The sequence below is a fragment of the Oratosquilla oratoria genome, chromosome 4, assembly GCF_046742065.1.
Source record: "Oratosquilla oratoria isolate Oo_2021 chromosome 4, ASM4674206v1, whole genome shotgun sequence".
NCBI lineage: Eukaryota > Metazoa > Arthropoda > Malacostraca > Stomatopoda > Squillidae > Oratosquilla > Oratosquilla oratoria.
Genome location: NC_134780.1, coordinates 85,029,977 through 85,037,476, shown reverse-complemented (window position 1 = coordinate 85,037,476; position 7,500 = coordinate 85,029,977). Strand labels below are relative to the sequence as shown.

Sequence of the window (7,500 nt, the reverse complement as noted above, 5' to 3'; positions counted from 1 at the left end):
CTACAACAGTGGGCTAGCAGACAAGCTAGTTTTGTGATAAAAAAAAGAATAGTAATGTAAATACACATAGGAAAAAACTAGCATTGTTAGGATTATTAGAATGCTAGGAGCGTCACGCACGAATGGAATCAATAGACACGAATCACGGAAACGAATGAAATCGTCTGGCGACAGTCGGGATAAAAGTTAAAGTGCTCCCAGGCACGGCAGGTACTGATCGAGATAAGAAACTACACTCCTTCACTACCAAGGAGGGAGGGAGGGGGTGCCAGGGGAGATGAATAAAATCGCTCGGCGGCAGCCGGGTTAAGAGAGAGAGAATGCCACAAACAGGTGCAAGGAGAGGAAACAAGTAGCCCTACTAGAGTGCAGGTCCAAAAGAATGGTTATGCGGTTAGTTACTACACGCTTGCCCACTCCATCAGTGTTGGAGATTGAGCGGAGGGTGAAGACTGACCTGTTGGCGCTCGTGGCTGAAACGATACAAACGCGGCACCGAGCATGGCACCCAGGTGACAACCCTCCCTCCCCTCCCCTCCCCTCCTCTCCCCTCCCCTCCCTTCCCCTCCTCTTCTCTCCCCTTCCACTCTCCCACTCACATTCTCCTCCTCCCTCTCCCTCCTCCCCCACTCCCTTTCCGTTACCTCTTTTCAAACTCCCTCTATCTTCCTTCCCTACCTCCTCCCCTCACCTCCTTCCTCTCCCACTCTCCCTCTCACACCCTCTTCCTCCCTTTCTCTCCACCATTCCCTTCCCACCTCTTCCGCTACCTCTTTCCAGACTCCCTCTGTCTTCTTTCTCTACCCCTTCCCTTCCCTCCTCCCTCCCCTCTCACTCTTCTTCTCATCCTCCCATCTTCCGTCTCTCCCCTACTGCATTCCTATCTCTTTTCCAAACTCTCCCTATATTCTTCGCTTATACCCTGCCCCTGTTCCTCCTCCTCCTCTTCCTCCTCCTCTTCTTCCTCCTCCTCGTTCTCCTCCTACACCTCTTCCTTATTCTCTCTCTTTTGAATATATCTTACCTCCTCCACCTCTTTATTCATAAATGGCTACGCTTTCTTTCATTCGTCCTTTTTTCTTTTACTTCCCGTTTTCTTTCTCCTTTGCTTTCCGTCTGCCTCTCCCTTAAGAGACTGGCACAAAAGAAGGTAAAAAGTGGGGTAGAAGACGGGTGTTACATTTTATGGGTTAGATGTTTATGAAAACAATACAGCGAGCGAGCGAGCGGCTTGCCTAAGTCTGCCTGCCGCCTTGTGTAGGTAATAAAATTCTTACTTATAAACATCAGTCGGGAGCTCGAGCGTATTGCTGACATAGTATTCCTTTGTAACCTAAGTGAGATATGCAGAGACTCGAGATCATTTTAAGTAAACAATGTTACCATATAGACTTATAACAACGAATCTGATTGATAAAAGGGGGAGGAGAAAATTCAATTAGTTCACGATTGCAAAGCTCACGTAGGATCTTGCATACGTGCTCTCAGTGGATTCCTTTGGAGCACGCTGTGTAAGAATTAACTGAAGAAAGATACAGAAGAAATAAGAAAATAGAAAATTAATTCTCCTAGACAGAAAAATTGAGTGAAGTGAGAGGTAGAACCCTGTCAACGAAGAGAACCAAGACTAAAAGGAACAGACAGCCTAGAACTTGACAAAGTTGAATGATTGGAGGCAACAGGGTCTATCAACCAAAATAAGTGAGTGTTACTATATCCCTAAGTAAAGACCACAAGGGCTAGTGAACCACAAGGGCTAGTGAACCACAAGGGCTAGTGAACCAGTGAGGGCTAGTGAACCACAAAGGCTAGTGAACCACAAGGGCTAGTGAACCACAAGGGCTAGTGAACCACAAGGGCTAGTGAACCACAAGGGCTAGTGAACCACAAGGGCTAGTGAACCACAAGGGCTAGTGAACCACAAGGGCTAGTGAACCACAAGGGCTAGTGAACCACAAGGGCTAGTGAACCACAAGGGCTAGTGAACCACAAGGGCTAGTGAACCACAAGGGCTAGTGAACCACAAGGGCTAGTGAACCAGTGAGGGCGACCAAAGTGTCAACAGGATTAACAGTGGACAACAGAGAAAGTGAAAACAGAGGGCGTGAAAGTGGCGAAACTCCTCTATTCTCATTTCTTAACGACTGCGAATTGCCCGTTGGCACTTTCCTCTTCTCCTCCTTCCATTTCTCCTCTTCGTCTTCCACCTCCTCCCCATTCTCGCCGTCGTCGTCCTCTTCCTCCCATCCTTTTCCGTTTCCTCCTCCTTCCCCTCCTTCCTCTTTTTCATTCCTCTTTCTCTCCATATCCTCCTAACCCTCCTTCTCTTCCTACTCTCCGCGGTTCCTCCCTCTTTCTCCACCTCTTTCTCCTCCTCCTTCTCTCCCCTTCGTCGGAAGAGGAAATTTTTCCGACCAATATACTCCTCCTTAGCCCCACTTTATCCTAATCCTCCGTCTGCATAAACACGGCAAAGGAAACACGGACTGGAAGTGAAACGCTTCACTTCCAATCCATGTTTCCTTTGCCGTCTTTATGAAACTTGTTCCCCCGTCTCTTTGTCCTCCTAATTTCTTCTTCTTTCTTCTTTTTTTCACTCCCTGTGCCCTTCCTATCCTGTACCCTCCTCCTCTTCCTCCTCCTCCTCCTCCTTCTCCTCCTTACCCTCTTTCATTTCTTTTACCCCTACTTCATCCTAATCCTCCGTCTCTTCCTCCTCCTCCTAATTTCTTCTTTTTTCTCCTTTTTTTTCTTATCTCCCTGTATCCTTCCTTTCCTGTATTTTCCTCCTCCTCCTCCTCCTCCTCCTCCTCCTCCTCCTCCTCTTCTTCTACTTCCTCCTCCGCCTCCTCCGTCCAGTCCATCTTTATGTTACCCATCACCCGACCTATCTAAATAAATCATACTAACGATTTCAGCTGATGTAGTCCTCGTACCTAAGTACCTTCGAGGAACCATAGGGTGCTGGAATGACTTCGTATCCAACCAGACGTTGTACTGTGCGACTCAGTCTATGCCATTAACCAACACAACATAATTTGTGAACATCAACTCCGGATGAATGGGTATAGGGCACGTTTCCCTGACCTTGATCCCATTCAGCGTTGTTTCCACAAAAGACTACCCTCGATGGAGGAAACAAAGGGGACGCCCACAGAATTCATGGCTAGGCCAACTTTATCGAACCTGTCGAGAGTTGTTCGGAGTGGGATGGAAGGGTGCCTGAATGGGAGCTTGCTCGGAGAGACCGTGGGTCTGACGCCGTCGTGGGAGTGAAGTAACGCTCTCCCTGTCGTGTGTCCCCAGTTGTGTGTGTGTGTGTGTGTGTGTGTGTGTGTGTGTGTGTGTGTGTGTGTGTGTGTGTGTGTGTGTGTGTGTGTGTGTGTGTGTGTGTGTGTGTGTGTGTGTGTGTGTGTGTGTGTGTGTGTGTGTGTGTGTGTGTGTGTGTGTGTGTGTGTGTGTGTGTGTGTGTGTGTGTGTGCGTGAGTGAGTGAGTGAGTGTGTCATTAGGTTACCACACCGTTTTGATCACCAACCCTTTTCCTGAAGTGTTGAAGCTTAAACTCCTTCAACCATGAGAGAAACAGAAAGAAAATGAAATAGAGAGAGAGAAGTGGGGAGGAGAGGGATAGAGAGAGAGAGAGAGAGAGAGAGGGGGGGGAGAGAGGGGGAGGGAGGTGGAAAGAGAGGGGGTAGAGAGATAGAGAGAGAGAGAGACAGATAAAGATCTTGGACAGTAAGTGGATGGACCTCCTTTTCCTCCTCCTCCTCCTCCTCCTTCTCCTTTTCCTCCCCTTTCCTTTCGTTCCACCTAGTCCTGAACCTCTTTTCTTTCTCTATCTCTTATTCCTCATAATTCATGTTCTCGTGCTCCTACTCGCCTCCTCCCCCTCCTCCTCCTCTTCCTCCAACCTCTTGTCCTCGTCCTCCCTCTTCTCTTCTTCTTTTTCCTCCTCCTCCTCCTCTTTCTCGTCCTCGTCCTCCTTCACCTCTTCCTCCTCCTTCTCGTCCTCCTCTCCTTCCTTCTCCCTCTCCTTTTCCTCTCCTTCCACGTCCTCCTCGTCCTCCTCCCTCTTTTCCTCCTCGTCGTACTCCTTCCCCTTGTCCTCCGTGTCCTCTTCCTCTTCCTCCTCCTCCCGCTGCTAGAGACGAAAGTAAATCCTCTGCGAGTCTGCAAGACCCGAGAACCGATTACGCTCCCAGGCGAAGTGAGGCGTCGCGAAAGAGGACGAATCCGGGCGAGTGCGGTCTGTTTTGCCTTAGAAGGAGTCCCTTGTGGCACTTCTTGGCACTCCGAGGTTAGGGCCACGAGGGAACTCAGCCCCTGGCCCTCTCCCTCCCTTTCCTCTCACTGTATGGAGTAATGAATGCGTGTTGTATAAAGACCATGCATTTGTTTATGATTAATGTCACGTCCTTAGCGTAAATAGAATCCTGTGGTTGTGCTGTGTCACGCCCTTGTATAAATAAAGTCTCCTGGTTGTATTTTCAATGCACGCCTTGCATGAATAGGATGTGTAGTGTATGTTATAATTTGTATCATTGCGCAATACCCGTCTGTTGGGGAGCGCTTCATTACCTTCTATCATGACGCCAAACTCAGGGAAACGTTACATAATTTGGTGCGAAAGCTTATTCTGCTTTACCATTGGCTGGAGGCGTTTAAACTATCTACTTTGGATACGTTTTGGCATCCCAGAAACGTAAGCACCCATTCCCGGGCTACAAAAGACGAAGCAGAGTGCGACCCGAGAGAGTCAATAGAGGAGAGGCACACGTAGAAACTACCAAGAGAAATTACTAAGAGAGAACATACAGTAGAAGACAAAAAAAAAAGGCAGACGCTCATCTGAATCCACGTAGGATTGTTTTCTATATTCGTCGATTACGACAACTCAACTAAACAAGTCTTTTGGACCTCTCTCTCTTTCTCTCTCTCTCTCTCTCTCTCTCTCTCTCTCTCTCTCTCTCTCTCTCTCTCTCTCTCTCTCTCTCTCTCTCTCTCTCTCTCTCTCTCTCTCTCTCTCTCTCTCTCTGTTATTTCTCGACTACGAAACATCAACAAATCTCCTACGTGTTCCCGACTACCAGAAGATTCCCCTACCAGAAGTTATCGTGCATCAGCCTCACCTCAAACAACCCATTTGTTCCCGAGACTGAAGAGCAAACCAGACGACTTTCCGTTGGTGTGACTTCTAGCAACAAAAATCACGACTCGTCTACACCATAATCAAGACTTCATTTCGCTGACCTGTTCTTACGTGCTGCATAAGCGTACACCCAGTTATTCTACTTGGTAATTAATTATTCATTTATAATTCATGTAACATATATTGTTGTTCCTTCTTATTCTACGTCCATTTATGTTGTATGTGTTTATTTCTATTCTTGTAAATAATTGAATTTAACGTCCGAATTGCGCACGGCCTTAACTTTTTTTTCGTGTCGCGATTAGCCTGGCCCATAGGTAGGTTGTGACAGTTTAAGATTGATCCTCACTTAAAGAAGAATAATGGTCACTCCGAACTCCTATGCTCCCTCCGTTCTGCTATGCCTTCCTTAAATCTCTTCTTCACCACCTCTGTGACTTCATCTTTTCGGAGTTGTAGTGTTCCTAGGGATACAAGCGTTGGTTGATGTTGATGAAATACTAATCCCCCCTCTTCTCCTTTCTCTGGACCTGTGGGAAATATCCTCGTAAGAGTGACACGCCCTTCCCGATGGATTATGTTGTGTGTGTCTTTGGTACGCACCACCAGAAACCCAGATGGATAAATGGATTTCCACCTTCTACTCCCTTCCCATGAGTCTCATATCCTTCTCACCACTTTTCACCACCATTTCTCACCAAGTAGTCACTAGTCCATACGAGATGATGAGGAGGGTGTTAATAATGGAAACTTAAAAGTGTGGAGGGTGGGGGGGAAGTGTTGTATATAAGAGTAAAATGTATGGTTAGTATTATCAAAAATAATTAGTATAATGTCAATAAACATTCATTGCACAAGAGTCTCCAGGAAGTGGGAAGGCGTGTATGGGTGACATGTATAAATTAATAGGAAACGCTTGGTGCGCACGGGAATGGGTGAGGGAGGGAATCTACGTGTAATGGTGGAGATCCTGGAAGGTAGGTGGAGGGGAAAGATGTTTGGTAAAGTGAACTGTTGGTGGTGGAGGGTGTTAAAACACAGTACATAAAGCCGTGATAAGTGGAGAATGTGCGTTTTAGTGTGTAGAAGTGAAAAGTGAGGTAAAAAATTTCTTATGGGTGTGAAATGTGGATGATGGGAGGAAAAAAGTGTGTACAGATATGAAATGCGGACGGTGGAGTAAAAACGAGAGGAAAATGTTATCATGTGTTAAACGTGGAAGATGAGGGGGTGGGGGGAGAACAATGTATCAAACCATGAACCATTAAAAGGAACACACAAAGGAAGAACAAACAACTGCAGGCCTACTGGCCCTAACGAGGCTGTGTTTACTGTACTAAGCTACAGTTAAGAAAACAGGGTAACTAGGCGATAGAGGATGAACTAACACTACTGCTACCACTATCAGAGTCCACCACTAAGCAAAGATATGTCTTCAAACCTCCTCCATGAGTTGCATAGTTAAGCCAGCCTCTGCCACGCCACTCCTACAAACATATCTGAGGTGTATAAAGGGATGAAACGGTGATGATGAGAAGGGAAATTAGTGAAAGGATGTAATAGTTGGAAAGGAGGAAAGGGTAGCACGTGGAGGGTAGGGGAAGAACCAGTGTGTGCAAGAGTGTGAAAGGTGGAGGGTGGGGTTGAGAGGAAGGGGATGGAAGAGAGGAAAGGGAAGTAGAATACCCCACAAGCTGACTGGAAGCCCTTGAAATTCTAATAACATTACTGCACCCACCACCACCCTCCGCCCTGCAACCTCACTTTAGTGCGACAAAGAGGAGGAGGAGGAGGAGGAAGAGGAGGAGGCGCGATGATAAGGAATTTTCTTGGATGTACAAGGAAGGAGAGAAGAAAAGGAATGGAGAAAGTAAGAGGATGGGTGAGGAATCAGAGGAAAAGGGAGAGGAGAGAGAAGACGTGATGTAGAGGAGAATAGGAAGAATAGAAGGTATAGACAGAAGAAGAATAGAAAGAAAAAGGAGAAAGGGAGAAATAGGAGGAGAAAAAATCGAAGTAGAGAAGAGAAATAAGGAGGAGGAGGAGAAGGAGGAAAATGGGGAATATGAAGAGTATGAGGAATTAGAGGAAAATGCAGTGGAAATAGAAGGAAAAGGAAATAGGAAGTTTGGAGAGAAGAAAAGAAACAAGAGGAAGAGAGGGAAGAGAATAGAAGGAAACAGGGAAGGGGGAAACATGTAGTATCTTACTTAGTAATTTGTTAGCGATAACCAGCACTTCTGTCTATATGCACAAAACAGTCATAAAGATGGTGCAATAGAGATTCAAGTAGGGCAGTAGCAGGACGAAGCAATGGCAGAAGTTAAAAGTCATCAGTATTGATTTTTGA

The 7,500-nt window shown here is 46.5% G+C and overlaps 1 protein-coding gene across 1 annotated transcript in view; it reads right to left on the bottom strand.

Moving 5' to 3' along the window:
* The window catches only part of t (C45 family peptidase tan), a 38,602-nt gene extending 38,068 nt beyond the window's left edge, over window positions 1-534 (bottom strand). Inside the window, exon 1 of the mRNA XM_076184626.1 lies at window positions 458-534. The gene's annotated coding sequence lies outside the window, so the exon portion shown is untranslated. The remainder of the gene's footprint in view (window positions 1-457) is intronic.
* Window positions 535-7,500: the final 6,966 nt, after the last annotated feature.